The sequence below is a fragment of the Chiloscyllium punctatum genome, chromosome 11 (assembly GCF_047496795.1).
Source record: "Chiloscyllium punctatum isolate Juve2018m chromosome 11, sChiPun1.3, whole genome shotgun sequence".
Lineage (NCBI taxonomy): Eukaryota > Metazoa > Chordata > Chondrichthyes > Orectolobiformes > Hemiscylliidae > Chiloscyllium > Chiloscyllium punctatum.
This window is the reverse complement of record NC_092749.1, coordinates 93,186,488-93,203,321: the sequence shown is the minus strand read 5'-3', so window position 1 is coordinate 93,203,321 and position 16,834 is coordinate 93,186,488. Positions and strand designations below refer to the sequence as shown.

The 16,834-nt window shown below is 40.5% G+C and overlaps 1 long non-coding RNA gene across 5 annotated transcripts in view; it reads left to right on the top strand.

Moving 5' to 3' along the window:
• Nucleotides 1-15,531, top strand: part of LOC140483214 (uncharacterized) — a 31,561-nt gene extending 16,030 nt beyond the window's left edge. For 2 of the 5 annotated variants that reach the window (XR_011961916.1, XR_011961915.1), the window contains exon 5: nucleotides 245-4,791. This is a non-coding gene — a long non-coding RNA (uncharacterized lncRNA). The other 3 variants (XR_011961917.1, XR_011961919.1, XR_011961918.1) reach the window with 3 other exon arrangements.
• The last annotated feature ends 1,303 nt before the right edge of the window (nucleotides 15,532-16,834 follow it).

The window sequence follows — 16,834 nt, the reverse complement described above, 5'->3', positions numbered from 1 at the left end:
GATAGGTAAGCTTAATAATGGAATTCGTAATTGAAAGTCAGATCCCAGGTGCTATTAAATATATAGCATTGAATTTCACCAGAAATTGGCTAAGTGTCAATTTTGGCAAGTGTCAATTTTGGCAAGTGTCATGGAGGGTTTCTCTCCATAAGTCCTAGTGAAATTTCTCACACTGTTTTCCCAAAGTTGCTTCAGTATTTACCCCTTTTGCATCCCAATGATTGTGCTTTTCTCCTCACCACAGGCAGAAGTACTGGGCACTGCTGGGATCTCCAGCATTCCTGGTACCATGTCACCTATAAAGCCTATCCATCCACATCAATGCTACAGGCAAGAAACCACACAACCACCTCTACCTCCTCAGAAAGCTAAGGAAACTGGACATGTCAACAATGACTGTTACCAATTTTTATAGATGCACCATAGAAAGCATCCTAAACAGATGCATCACAGTTTGGAACGGCAACTGCTCTGCCCAAGACCACAAGAAATTACAGAGGGTTGTGAATGCAGCTCAGACCATCATGAAAATCAGCCTTTCTTCCATTAACTCCATCTACATTTCCTGCTGCCTCAGGAAAGCAGCCAACATAATCAAAGATCCTTCGCACCCCAGTTATACACACTTCCACCCTCTTCTATAGGACAGAAGATACAAAAATTTGAAAATTCATGCCAACAGACTCAAGATCAGCTTCTTCCCCGCTGTAATCAGACATGAACGGACCTCTCACATAGTAGACTTGCTCTTCTTCTGCACTTCTTCTGTACCTATAGTAACACTATATTCTGTATTCTGTTCTATTACCCTGATGTATTTACCTAAGATAACATTTGTCTGGATAGCACACAAAACAATACTTTTCGCTGTATCTCAGTACGTGACAATAATAAATCAAACCAAAAAGCTCAGTCAGGTGCTGGCAATCTGCAGCTACCCTGCACGGTTCTTGGCAATTGTCTCAGACATGTCGGGCAGAGGGGAAATTGGCACACCACTTTCTCAATAGGGACTGGATGTCCTGTATGCAGTCCCTGCCCATGGAATGTGCCCTGGTGGTAGTGCTTGGTTGGTGGGGTGGAGGGATTGGAGCTGTTGAGGGAATGGGAAACTGCATATACATCAGGTGAGAAGAGCCAATATTGAGAATAAGAATGAAAAAACCTCTCATCACTCATTGGTAAGAATCTCAACTCGCCGTTCAATATATGGTTGGAGAATAGGAATTTTTAATTTCATCATTGGAAGTCTGTTTTTCCTGCTGATTTAATGTGATTCTCCTAACTTTCTTCCCAGTGCCCAAGTTGGTCAGTAGCTGGCTGTCCACAGGCTTTAATATTAGGCAGACTAAGTTGGGAATAACCCTGAATCAACAGTTAAACCGAGACTATATTAATAGGATCCCAAAAGATCTACAACTAGGGAAGAAGCAGATTGGTCGAGAAGTTTAATTGGCCAAGAATTGTGCTCCAATGTATTAAAATTAAACAGCATTTTAAAATATATCACTATTAGAGAAGTGTTGAAGGCACATAAGAAGTTAAAGAAATGAAGTTTAAAGCAGTGTGCACTCAGATTTCCAACCCTGACTAACCCAGAAGGAATTAATCATATAAAGGGGCATTTTGAGAATAGCTTGTGCACTGAACATTTTATGGATAACTGCTCCTTTTAGGATACACATATTTGACAAAGAGTATGACTGAAGAGAGGTTAAGGATTAATCTTGATCGTGGGAATAATGTGCTAGAAAAAAAAGAAAGCTCCAAAACAAAATATGTGGATAAAAGCCATCACTGGTGAGCTTTTGAATGGTTGCATAGACAGATTTTTGGAGATCCTAGTAGAGGAATATCTTGTATTATGATGTGAGGTACAGAACACAGAAAATCATTTGTCTTCTTTTTCTTTAATATGTTTTGAAATATTCCTTGTGTGTCATAAAGTTTTAAAGAAAACAAGGAAAAATTTTAATGGTATCTTAATTGTACAATAAGGTCAAGGATATACAGTTAAAGAAGTACTTGTGGGGCACTGTATGTCAGTTAAGGAGGTACCAGAAATTTGTAATGTTGCAGTTAAGTAAATGAATTTAATATCAAGTAAAATATTGGTATCTGGTTTCCTACTTCAACGGCTGGCTGTTAAAAGTTTAATTGTTAGCTCTGTAAGGCTGTGCAACTCATTAAGCTGCTCAGTACACTGTTATATAACCTTGGATTCAGCTAAAGGCCAAACAGAATTTAAAAGGCTGCTAGCCAGGATCCCCCAGTGGGGGTGTTAGATGTTTGTAGGTCAGCTGGTATAAAATCCTAAAGTCCAATGGCACTTCTGTTGCTGGTACAGACTGACTGTAATTGCACCAACATTACCTTATTTAAATGGCTGTTTTGAAGTTGTTGTCAGCAATAAAGCAAATAAGAAAAACATTTTAGTCATTCCAATTCTGAACAGGGATGAGTGGGCTGGGGTTTATAGCAAATATCACTTTAGATTTGAGTGAGGACCAGCCAGCTGGTAGCAGTCAACTCCCTACCTCTTGGAAGTTGTGACAGGAGGGTGGGGCTGAGGCTTTTGCCCAATTTCTGCATCCTGCTGCTGCTATCACTGAGCCTGGATACTGAATATTTTTATCTAACTTCCTGAGGTTTTTTCCATTTCATGCATTAGTTCTTCTTAAATTATTTCTGAAAATGATGAGTCATAGAGTCACAGACATGTACAGCATGGAAACAGACCCTTCGGTCCAACCCGTCCATACCGACCAGATATCCCAACCCAATCTAGTCCCACCTGCCAGCACCCAGCCCATATCCCTTCAAACCCTTCCTATTAGTATACCTATCCAAATGCCTCCTAAATGTTGCAATTGTACCAGCCTCCACCACATCCTCTGGCGGCTCATTCCATACCTGTACCACCCTCTGTGTGAAAACGTTGCCCCTTAGGTCTCTTTTATATCTTTTCCCTCTCACCCTAAACCTATGCCCTCTAGTTCTGGACTCCCCCACCCCAGGGAAAAGACTTTGCCTATTTATCCTATCCATGCCCCTCATAATTTTGTAAACCTCCATAAGGTCACCCCTCAGCCTCTGATGCTCCAGGGAAAACAGCCCCGCCTGTTCAACCTCTCCCTATAGCTCAGATCCTCCAACCCTGGCAACATCCTTGTAAATATTTTCTGAACCCTTTCAAGTTTCACAACATCTTTCCGATAGGATGGAAACCAGAATTGCACGCAATATTCCAACATTGGCCTAACCAATGTCCTGTACAGCCGCAACATGACCTCCCAACTCCAGTACTCATTACTCTGACCAATAAAAAAAAGCATACTAAACGCCTTCTTCACTATCCTATCTACCTGTGACTCCACTTTCAAGGAGCTATGAATCTGCACTCCAAGCTCTCTTTGTTCAGCAACACACCCTAGGACCTTACCATTAAGTATATAAGTCCTGCCAAGATTTGCTTTCCAAAATGCAGCACCTTGCATTTATCTGAATTAAACTCCATCTGCCACTTCTCAGCCCATTGGCCCAACTGGTCCAGATCCTGTTATAATCTGAGGTAACCCTCTTCACTGTCCACAACACCTCCAATTTTGGTGTAATGTACAAACTTACTAACTGTACCTCTTATGCTCGCATCCAAATCATTTACGTAAATGACAAAAAGAAGAGAACCCAGCACCGATCCTTGTGGCACTCCACTGGTCACAGGCCTCCAGTCTGAAAAACAACCCTCCATCACCACCCTCTGTCTTCTACCTTTGTGCTAGTTCTGTATCCAAATGGCTAGTTCTCCCTGTATTCCATGAGATCTAACCTTGCTAATCAGCCTCCCATGGGAACCTTGTTCTACGCCTTACTGAAGTCCACATAGATCACATCCACCACTCTGCCCTCATCAATCCTCTTTGTTACTTCTTCAAAAAACTCAATCAAGTTTGTGAGACATGATTTCCCACGCACAAAGCGATGTTGACTATCCCTAATCAGTCCTTGCCTTTCCAAATACACGTACATCCTGTCCCTCAGGATTCCCTCCAACAACTTGCCCACCACTGAGGTCAGGCTCACTGGTCTGAAATTTAATGCCAATTAATGTCAAATTGTGGGCCACAGTATCTACCAAGACTGAGCCTTCTCAAAATCCTATTTGCAATTTCCTGTAGATTTTAATAGAAAAATCTCATCTCATCAACCTGCATTAAACTCAAATTCAGGATCCAAGCGACTAACTGTGGGCTAGTTCACAATGCTATTCAGTCCCTGTGGTTTATTCCAATAATTGCAATAAGTGTTTTATGTCATTCACCAAATTGTGCCACCGAAAGGAACAAAGTGGGCCCAATGTTAACTGATAACCTTCAACGCTACTAAATAGCATCTCATCAGAATTTATTAGTTTCTAATAAAATCTAATTTTCTACAGTCAATGGGGTTGCTAACCTAGTTTCTAATTACAGACAAATTTCAATTAATAAGTATCATCTGGGAGTAACCCAGATCGTTTTTATTTTCCATCCTTCCTGAGAAAGCTGGTTGTACTATAACTGAATATATGTAGATTCTGTACATGCACCATTTGTACTGAATATGTGCTACTGTATATGAGTGTCCTATTTTCATTGCTACCTGCTGATGTCCCATCATCATATATAAAGATTAATTTTTGAGTGTTGTATTTTAATATGGGAAGATGGTCCTTGCAATGGTTAAGCAGATATGATAATGAGGATTAAAATTCTAATTGATTAGGTCAGCACTTATTGCTCCTTCTTAAATTGCTCTTATTTATTCTTTTGCAGAATAAGGATGTCACTGGTATTTATTGTACATCTCTAATTGTTCCAGAGAAGATTGCGGTGAGTTGCCTTCTTGAACTGCTGTAGTTAATTTTGTGTACGTACACCCACTGCTGGGAAGTTCCAGGATTTTGAGCACATGATAGTGACGGAATGATTAAACAGTTCCAAGTCAGGATATGATGTGGCTTGGAAGAGAACGTGAAGATGGTGGTCTGCTCATGCTTTTGATGTTCTTGTCTTTCTAGGTGGTAAATGCTGTTTCAGGTACCACAAGCAGAATTACAACATGTGGAAAATCGACCAAAGTTGCTTGCACCTAAGAGCAATTATAGAGTCATAGAGATGTACAGCATGGAAACAGACCCTTCGGTCCAACCTGTCCATACCGTTCAGATATCCCATCCCAATCTAGTCCCACCTGCCAACATCTGGCCCATATCCTTCCAAACCCTACCTATTCATATACCCATCCAGATGCCTTTTAAATGTCGTAATTGTACTAGCCTCCACCACTGTCTAGGTTATGGATGTCTTTATAGTTTATGTCCATGTGCAAGTTCACCAATTCCACACTTCTAACTTGCTTGTATAAAGCAATTGTTAGAAATAGGCCTTTAATACAATAGCTCCCCAACGGAGGTGCTAAAAGGGCAAAGTTATGAAGATATCCATTTTGAAATAACATCACTGAAAAAGGGGAAAATACTTTAGCATGTCACAAGCCTGTGGAGCCAAACTTTAGGCCCAGCTAGAAATTTATAAAAAGCTAACAAACAGTGCTTAAAAAAAATGAATTCATACATATCAATCTAACATCAAGATATAAGAAAATAATGTAAATAATTGTCTGACACAAACTCAGGATTTATTGCATAAACGTAATCTATTATTTACCAGATAGAAGGACGTGATTTTGCGAAATCTATTCAACATTTCTGAAGAAATGAGGAAGTGGAAGGCCATATGATAAGGAACATTCAAGCTCTGAGAAAACTTTGTCAACTGTGGCTTTGTGGTAACACTTCTTGCATGTTGTTAGTTTCTGCCCCACTATGGAGACTTTGGCCCATCATTTGAATATGATGCTCCAGTACTTAGAGACACCTCTCCTTTCAGAGGTTAAACCTAATTGCTCTTGGATGGAAGCAAAAGATTCATTGAACTATTTTGAGAAAGAGATGGGAGTTCTTGATGTCCTGGACAATATATCCTCAACTTACGCACTAAAACATCTTAGCTTGCTGTTGCTTTTTGAGTTTGTTTTCTGTGCGTAAATAGGCTGCCATGTTTCCCACACTATAACATATCAAAAACAATTCATTGGCTGCTAAGGACTTTGGAACATTTTGTGTTATAAAGGGCACTATATCATTATAATACTTTGTAATAAGGCTTTGTAGTGATTGTATTGAGGTCAGCCAGGTAGATGTCATAGAAAATGCGTTTCCTGATTGGGGCTGTTCATCTGGTCCAATCAGGGAGTCCTGGCTGACAGACATAAATAGGAGTGTCAAGGGTCCTGCTTACTTTAGGAGCTGGCTCTGACCTATTTAGATCATGTACTATCCATGTGTCAATAAAGGGTGATTTGGTTGCAGGATACCAGCCTGTGTGGAGTTATTTCATGTTTCTTGTTAAAGATAGCTACAGAAACCTAAAATAATGGGATTCAAAGTAATACCTGTGTCTGCATAGGAGGTTGGTTAAGGGAAGGTGGGAGAGCGAATAGTAAGCGTTGAATGGAACACCCTAAGGAACCGTGCCAGGTTCAATCAACAACAATTTCTTGGAATCCAAAATCCAAGGGAAGCATATTAAACTCAGACATTTGGGCCAAGATAAGGCAAGATCATCCTTCTGGGGACAGGAAAAGAAGACAGGAATTTTCCAGATAGTAAACCTTGAAAAACAGTTGTCAGTCTTGGTTTACATGTGGATGCTTCTTAATTGACAAACAAGCATATAAATTAGGAACAGCATTTAAGCCCCCTGGCCCCTCAAGCCTCTCTGCCATTCAGTATGACCATAATCCACATTCCTACCATGATAACATTGCTCCTTCTTGCTTATCTACCTCGCTAACTTAGTCTTAAATATATTCAAAGACTCTGCTTTAACTGTCTTTTGAGGAAGGTAGTTTCAAAGACTCATGACCCTCTGAAACATTGTCTTAAATGGACAATCTCTTATTTTTAAACAGTGAGCCCTAGTTCAGGATTATTTCACAAGAGGGGAAATCCTTTCCACATCGATTCTATCGCGACTTCTCAGGATCAATTCCAGGCATTAGTTTAGCAAACCTTCTCTGAAATACTTTCAAAACATAAACATTCATCTTTAAATAAGATCAGTGCTGCACCCACAACCCCAGATGTGCCCTGCATAACTGAAGCATAACCTCCCTACTTTTGCATTAAATTACCCTCACAATTATCAGGAACATTACATTAATTTTCCTAATTGCTTGCTGTTCCTTTACACTAATCTTTTAAAATTCATGCATTAGGACACCCGGATCACTTTTTATCTTAGAATTCTACAATCTCTCAGCATTCAGTTAATGTGCTTCTTTTCTTCCTGCCAAATAAACAATTTCACATTTTTCTACATTACAAATCAATTGATTGATGTTTGCCCACTCACTTAATCTATCAATATCGCTTTCTACTATCCTTATATTCACATCATAAATTATTTTCTTATCTATCTTGGTGTTATCACAAACTTACTGACCATATCTTCAGTCTGTTATCTGTACATTTGTATATATTGTAGATTATACATTTTGTAAGAAGTTGAGGCCCAGCATTGATCACTGTGACATATCACTTGTTACATCTTACTAACCAGAAGATGACCTATATGCATATTATTTTCTGTTAGCTAGCCAATCTTCAATCCATGTCAACATCTTACCTGTGCTTTTTGTTTTTCACAATACCTTTTCATGTGATACCTTATCAAATATATTCTGGAAATCTACATATAGTACATCCACCAGTTCACCTTTATTTTAAAGAACTCCAAGAAATTGGCCAGATATACTTTCACTTCCAAAGATTATGTTGATTTTGTCTCATAACCTTTAATTTTTCTAAGCGCCCTGTTGTAATATCTTTAATAATAACTTTGATCATATATGACACATGTTGAAATAACTGGTCTGTAGTTTCCTGCTTTATGTCTCCACCGTTTTTTGTGTAAATGAGGTCTATTCACTGTTTCCCAATATAATGGGACCTTCCCTGAAACCCAGGAATTCTGTAAAATTGAAATCAACAATCACAATAGCAACTTCTTTCAATACCATAGGATGAAATCTATCAGAATCTGAAGATTAGTCAACCAAAAGTATCAATAATTTGCTTATTACCCCTTCTTTTGTTATTGAACTAATCTTGAGTTCCTCCCTACTTTATACTTCCTGAATCACTGCTATATCTGGGATGTGACCCTTACTATTTATAATGAAAACTGATGCAAAGTACCTGTTATCGTAGCGTCATAGAGATGTACAGCATGGAAACAGACCCTTCGGTCCAACCCGACCTTGCCAACCAGATATCCAAACCCAATCTAGTCCCACCTGCCAGCACCTGGCCCATATCCCTCCAACCCCTGCCTATTCATATACCTATCCAAATGGCTTTTAAATGTTGCAATTGTACCAGCCTCCACCACTTCCTCTGGCAGCTCATTCCATACACATACCACCCTCTGCTTGAAAAGGTTGCCCCTTAGATCTCTTTTATATCTTTCCCCTCTCACCCTAAACCTATGCCCTCTAGTTCTGGACTCCCCGACCCCAGGGAAAACACTTTGTCTATTTATCTTATCCATGCCTCCATGATTTTGTAAACCTCTATAAGGTCACCCCTCAACCTCCGATGCTTCAGAGGAAACAGCCCCAGCCTGTTCAGCCTCTCCCTATAGCTCAAATCCTCCAACCCTGGCAACATCCTTGTAAATCTTTTCTGAACACTTTCAGGTATCACAACATCTTTCCAATAGAAAAGAGACCAGAATTGCACGCAATATTCCAACAGTGGCCTAACCAATGTCCTGTACAGCCGCAACATGACCTCCCAACTCCTGTACTCAATACTCTGATCAATAAAAGAAAGCATACTAAACGCCTTCTTCACTATCCTATCTACCTGTGACTCCACTTTCAAGGAGCTACGAACCTGCACTCCAAGCTCTCTTTGTTCAGCCACAGTCCCTAGGACCTTAACTTTAAGTGTATAAGTCCTGCTAAGATTTGCGTTCCCAAAATGCAGCACCTTGCATTTATCTGAATTAAACCCCATCTGCCACTTCTCAGCCCATTGACCCATCTGGTCAAGATCCTGTTGTAACCTGAGGTAACCTTCTTCGCAATCCACTACCCCTCCAATTTTGGTGTCATCTGCAAACTTACTAACTGTACCTCTTGTGTTCACATCCAAATCATTTATATAAATGATGAAAAGTAGTGGACCCAACACCGATCCTGTAGCACACCACTGGTCACAGGCCTCCAGTCTGAAAAACAACCCACCACCACCACCTTTGAGTGGTCTTCTACCATTGAGCCAGTTCTGTATCCAAATGGCTAGTTCTCCCTGTATTCCATAAGATCTAACCTTGCTAACCAGTATCCCACGGGGAACCATGTCGAACGCCTTACTGAAGTCCATATAGATCACATCTACCGCTCTGCCCTCATCAATCCTCTTTGTTACCACTTCAAAAAACTCAATCAAGTTTGTGAGACATGATTTCCCACGCACAAAACCATGTTGACTATCCTTAATCAGCCCTTGCCTTTCCAAATACATATACATCCTGTCCCTCAGGATTCCCTCCAACAACTTGCCCTTCACCAACGTCAGGCTCACTGGTCTATAGTTCCCTGGCTTGTCCTTACCACCTTTCTTAAACAGTGGCACCACGTTAGCCAACCTCCAGTCTTCCAGCACTTCACCTGTGACTATTGATGATACAAATATTTCAGTAAGAGACCCAGCAATCACTTCCCTAGCTTCCCATAGAGTTCTAGGGCAGACCTGATCAGGTCCTGGGGATTTATCCACCTTTATGTGTTTCAAGACATCCAGCACTTCCTCTTCATCTTTTATTTTCCATTATGAGTCCCACAGACTCACTTTTGTTCAAGTTCAATGCTCACTTAATTCTTTTTTTCAAATATCTATAGAAAATATATTCACTTCTGTTTTTACAATAAAGTCATAGAGCTGTACAGCATGGAAACAGGTCTTTTGGTCCAACTTGTCCATGCTGACCAGGTATCCTAAATTAATCTAGTTCCACTTGCCAACATTTGGCCCACAAACCCTCTAAACCCCCTTCCTAATCATGTAACCATCCAGATGCCTTTTAAATGTTGTAATTGTCCCAGTCCCACCATTTCCTCTAACAGCTCATTCCAAACACGCACCACCGTCTGCGTGAAAAGGTTGCCCCTTAGGTCCCTTCCCCCCCCCCTCACCTTAAACCTATGCCCTCGAGTTCTGGACTCCACTACTCTGGGAAAAAGATTTTGGTTATTCACCTTATCTATGCGCCTCATGATTTAAAAACTTGTATAAGGTCACCCCTCAGCCTTTGATGCTGCAGGGAAAACAGCCCCCATCTATTCAGCCTCTGCCTATAGCTCAAATCCTCTGACCCTGGCAACATTCTAACAAATCTTTTCCGAAACCTTTCACATTTGATTTTTACATTTTTTTTTAATCTGTAAGAAATTGTGATAGGGGCTTTTAACTTTCAAAACATAGACTGGGGTTGACATAGTGTTAAGGGTTTAGGTGGAGAGGAATTTGTTAAGCCATGTACAAGAAATTTTTCTGACTTATTATGTGGATGTACCTACTAGAGAAGGTGCAAAACCTGACCTACTCTTGGGAAATATGGCAGGATGGGTGACTGAGGTTTCAGTGGGGGTGCACTTTGGGGCCAGCGACCATAATTCTATTAGTTTTAAAATAGTGATGGAAAATGTGAGACCAGATCTAAAGTTGAAGATCTAAATTGGAGAAAGGCCAATTTTGACGGTATTAGGTAAGAACTTTCAAAAGCTGATTGGGGCAAATGTTCGCAGGTAAAGTGATGGCTGGAAAATGGGAAGCCTTCAGAAATGAGATAACGAGAGTCCAGAGAAAGTATATTCATGTTAGGGTAAAAGGGGAAGGCTGGTAGGTATAGGGAATGTTGGATAACTATAGAAATTGAGGTTTTGGTTAAGAAAACAAAGGAAGCAAATGTCAGGTATAGACAGGATAGACTGAGTGAATCTTTAGAAGAGTATAAAGGTAGTAGGAGTACACTTAAGAAGGAAATTAGGAGGGCAAAAAGGGGACATGAGTTAGCTTTGGCAAATAGTTAAGGAGAATCCAAAGGGCTTTTACAAATACATTAAGGACGAGAGGGTAACTAGGGAGAGAATAGGGCCCCTCAAAGATCAGCAAGGCGGCCTTTGTGTGGAGTCACAGAAAATGGGGGAGATACTAAACAACTATCTTGTGTCAGTATTTACTATGAAAAAAGGACATGGAAGATATAGACTGCAGGGAAATAGATGGTGACATCTTGCAAAATGTCCATATTACAGAGGAGGAAGTGCTGGATGCCTTGAAATGCATAAAAGTGGATAAATCCCCAGGACCTGATCAGGTGCACCCTAGAACTCTATGGGAAGCTAGGGAAGTGATTGCTCGGTCTCTTACTGAAATATATGTATCATCGATAGTCACAGGTGAGGTGCCAGAAGACTGGAGGTTGGCTAATGTGATGCCACTGTTTAAGAAGGGTGGTAAGGACAAGCCAGGGAACTATAGACCAGTGAGCCTGACGTGGTGGGCAAGTTGTTGGAGGGAATCCTGAGGGACAGGATGTACATGTATTTGGAAAGGCAAGGGCTGATTAAGGGTAGTCAACATGGCTTTGTGCATGAGAAATCATGTCTCACAAACTTGATTGAATTTTTTGAAGTGGTAACAAAGCGGATTGATGAGGACAGAGCGGTAGATGTGATCTATAAGGCGTTCGACAAGGTTCCCCATGGGATACTGGTTAGCAAGGTTATATCACATGGAATACAGGGAGAACTAGCCATTTGGATACAGAACTGGCTCAAAGGTAGAAGACAAAGGATGGTGTTGGAGGGTTGTTTTTCAGACTGGAGGGGCCTGTGACTAGTGGAGTGCTACAAGGATCGGTGTTGGGTCTACTACTTTTCATCATTTATATTAATGATTTGGATGTGAGCACAAGAGGTACAGTTAGTAAATTTGCAGATGACACCAAGATTGGAGGTGTAGTTGACAGTGAAGAAGGTTACCTCAGATTACAACGGCATCTTGACCAGATGGGTCATTGGGCTGAGAAGTGGTAGATGGAGTTTAATTCAGATGAATGCAAGGAGCTGCATTTTGGGAAAGCAAATCTTAGCAGGACTTATACACTTAATGGTAAGGTCCTAGGGAGTGTTACTGAACAAAGAGACCTTGGAGTGCAAGTGCATAGCTCCTTGAAAGTGGAGTCACAGGTAGATAGGATAGTTAAGGAGGCGTTTGGTATGCTTTCCTTTATTGGTCAGAGTATTGAGTACAGGAGTTGGGAGGTCATGTTGCGGCTGTACAGGACATTGGTTAGGCCACTGTTGGAATATTGCGTGCAATTCTGGTCTCCTTCCTATTGGAAAGATGTTGTGAAACTTAAAAGTGTTCAGAAAAGATTTACAAGGATGTTGCCAAGGTTGAGGATTTGAGCTATAGGGAGAGGCTGAACAGGTTTGGGCTGTTTTCCCTGGAGCATCAGAGGCTGAGGGGTGACCTTTTAGAGGTTTATAAAATCATGAGGGGCATGGATAGGATAAATAGACAAAGTGTTTTCCCTGGGGAGTCCAGAAGTAGAGGGCATAGGTTTAGGGTGAGAGGGGAAAGATCTAAAAGACACCTAAGGGGCAATGTTTCACGCAGCAGATGGTATGTGTATGGAATGAGCTGCCAGAGGAAGTGATGGAGGCTAGTACAATTGCAACATTTAAAAGGCATTTGGATGGGTATGTGAATAAGAAGGGTTTGGAGGAATATGGGCTGGGTGCTGGCAGGTGGGACTAGATTGGGTTGGGATAGCGGGTCGGCATGCACGAGTTGGACCAAAGGGTCTGCTTCCATGCTGTGCATCGTTATGACGCTATGACCATATGACATTTCACAACATCCATCGTATAGCAGGGAGACCAGAATTGAATGCAGTATTCCAAAAGTGGCCTAACCAATGTCCTGTACAGCTACAACATGACCTCCCAACTCCTCTATTCAATGCACTGACCAATAAAGACAAGCATACTAAATGCCTTCTCCTGTCTACCTGGGATTCCACTTTCAAGGAGCTGTGAATCTGCACCCCAAGATTTCTTTGTTTGGCAACACTCCACAGGACCTTACCTTAAGTGTATAAGTCCTGCCCTGGTTTGCCCTACCAAAGGTAGCACTTCACATTTATCTAAATTAAACTCCATCTGCCACTCATTGGCCTATTTCTCTGTCTGATCAAAGTCCCATGGTACTTTGAGATAACCTTCTTTGCTGTTCACTACACCTCCAATTTTGGTGTCATCTGCAAACGTACTAACTGTACCTCCTATATTCACATCCAAATCATTTATATAAATGACAAAAAGGAGTGGACCCAGCACCAATCCTTGTGGCACACTACTGGTCACAGGTCTCCAGTTTGAAAAACAACTCTCCACCATCACCCTCTGTCTCCTAGCTTCAAGCCAATTTTGTATCCAAATGGCTAATTCTCCTTGTATTCCATGTATTTTAACCTTGCTAACCAGTCTACTATGCAGAACCTTGTCCTACGCTTTACTGAAGTCCATACAGACAAAGTTGAACGGCCTGCCTTCATCAATCCTCTTTGGTAGTTCTTCAAAATGCTCAGTCAAGTTAGTAAGATACGATTTTCCATGCACAAAGCCACGTTGCCTATCCCAAATCAGTCCTTGCCTTTCCAAATACATCTGGGTGGCACGGTGGCTGGCACTGCTGCCTCACAGTGCCAGAGACCCGGGTTCAATTCCAACCTCAGCCAACTATCTGTGTGGAGTTTGCACATTCTCCCTGTGTCTGTGTGGGTTTCCTCTGGGTGCTCCGGTTTCCTCCCACAGTCTAAAAATGTGCAGGTTAGGTGAATTAGCCAAGCTAAATTGCCCGCAGGGTTAGGTGAAGGGGTACATGTCGGGGAAGGGTCTGGGCAAGTTGCCCTTCAGATGGTTGGTGTGGACTTGTTGGGCCGAAAAGCCTGCTTCCACACTGTAAGTAATCTAATCATGTAACTCCTGTTCCTTAGAATGCCCTTCAACAACTTACCTAACACTATAGTTCCTCAGCTTTTCCTTACCACTATTCAATGCTCACTTAATTTTTTTTTCAAACGTCTATCAAAACTATAACCATTTCTGTTTTTATATTCAATTTAGCTTTCTCTTGTACTCTAATTTCCCCCCTTGTTACTCTTTACGTCATTCTTTGCTTACTTATATTCAGTCCAAACTTCTGACCGTTACTTATCTTTGTACAATCATATGCTTTTTCTTAAATTGGATACTTTCTTTAAATTGTTTAGCTAACCACAGTTGGTGGCTCCTCTCTTTGGAATTTTCTTCTAGTTTATTCTATGTATTTTGAAATAACACCTTAAATATCTACAATGCATCCATCACACCCGAGAATTTGGCAGTTTGGAATATTCTGTATGGAACCGTAATAAATTGAGAACCTCATCCAGGAACTGATCATAATAACATTCCATTAATGCTTGTCCTGCAGATGCTTTTACCAGTCTCTGGGCTCATGCACAGTGCTATAACTGTGAATCTGAATAACTGGTAGAAAGTCATTGATTTTTACTGGGGTTAGGAGGCTTGCTGTGATGTGTAATTGAACATAAAAACTTACAAATGTATATAAAAAGCTTCACCAGATAACTTTCTGAAAAATAACAGCAGGCAGGGTTGGCAAGGAAATGTGAGCATCATGAGCTCCATAGTGACACCTTCATCAGCTTCCACTTGAAGTCACATCTCAGGGTGAATGTGAGGAGACAGTTGGAAAGTGTCTTAAGGCTGTCACTTACCATTACCTTTGGACTGTTGACTGATGTTACAGTCCCTAACCAACCAGAAAACTCTATATGTACTCAGTATAAAACAATGATAAAACAGTAACAAAATATGTTTTACTGATCCAAGTACTCAATATCCATGCTTCCAAAATTCTGTTTTAGATTGCCCCTCTCTCCCTTCTTTCAGCCTTAGATTCCTGGAGCCGGTCTTTGAAGTTTGGTCAGCAGAGAATACCAGCAGTTGGAACAGGGATGCCAGCCAGCAGCAGCCAGAGAGGGGATGTCGGCGACCAGTGGTCCAGTGCAGAGTGCGTTGGCAGCCAGCAGTCAGACTGCATGGAGGCCCCCTATGTTGGACTGCTGCCGAGAGCCTTTGGAAAGAGACTGTGATGTTTGTCTTTTTAACTTCATGTTTTTCTGACCTATGGTTATACTGTATATAGCTGTAAGGTAACTTTCTTTTTTTTCATTTCCCTATTCTGTAACTAAGGATTGTGCCTGGATACCTTTGTACTTGAGATGATGCTGTAAGTGGAGACTTATAAACCTTTCACTGTGCTCATTTGAGTACATGTGACAATAAAGCTAATTCATTCATTCAATGTGACAGTTGGATTCGCTCAAAAGGTTGTGTTTAACTGCTGTTTCCAAACAATAGGTTCCTGGATTGGATAGTTTAGCGTGTTTAGTTATGATGCATTTAAAAACACATTTAAGTTTAAATCAAAGTTTTGCTATGATGTGATTTATATGGACATAACTATTTTAGAGGCCGATGGTCGAATTGCTAAGCTTTATGATGAGGAGAAGATTTCCAAGTGAAGGGCAAAGGTAAATGAAACTCTAAACTTAGTACATCTGCACTCTGAAGGATATAATGCTGACTGCAGTAGCAAGGAGCTTCACTTGCTCTTAAAATAACCCAAGCCATTTGTAAATATGCATATCCTTGCACACTCAATTTTAAAATATAAGAAATAAAATGTTCAAATTCTCAATATATCATGGCACACCCAATCATAATTACTGAAGTTGTTTTAGGTTTTCTTTAAATAACACATTTATCTAGCCACTATCACCTTTTTACACGGTGCCATAACACACCAGTGAAAATAAAACATTTATATGTGAATATATCAAATGACAGTCACTACCGTATATGGCATTGCAATTGGCAGTGATTACCAGACAGATCTTCGGATTCCTCAAAATTTATCAACATTCTTTAAAAAATCAACAAGACTTAATGTTAAATTGTAACTGTCCAACTTTTTTTTAAAAGTTATTTTTAATTTAATAAAAGAAGCAGAGAATTGCCTTGTTTGGTTTATCATGAGAAGAGCTCAGATTTCAATACAGAAACTCTTATTAGGATTTTAAAACCCGGTGATTTATCACATGGCATTCTATCACAGTTTTCAATGTTATTACATTTAACTTGTAAAAAATGTGTATTCTCTGCAGCTGCTCCCAGTGTTGTGTAAGTAGCCGTAGTGTGCGAAGAACTGTTAACCAGAAAGCTGCTCTTAAGGACACAGCAATAGCCATAGAGAGCAGCAATATTTTTCTCCAATGTTGCCAACGTCAGCAGTAATAGCTTGAAAGGCCTTTTATTCAAAAGATAGTTCAGGCTTTGCTGAAAATGTCAGTGCTCCAACATTGAATCAGAGTAATCTGAGGATTGAACAAAGTTATTCAAATGCACAAAGTTATTCATATAGTCAAACTGCAATGGTACAATTTATTCTCGTCAGACTTCACAATGGTCAATTTAAAGAAACAAATGCAAACAAAAAGCGGAACTACAAACATTATTCTTACTTGTTCAATCACTTTTAGTTCCTCTTCATCTGGTCAGCTGGTGTATCAGTTGGTGTATCCTG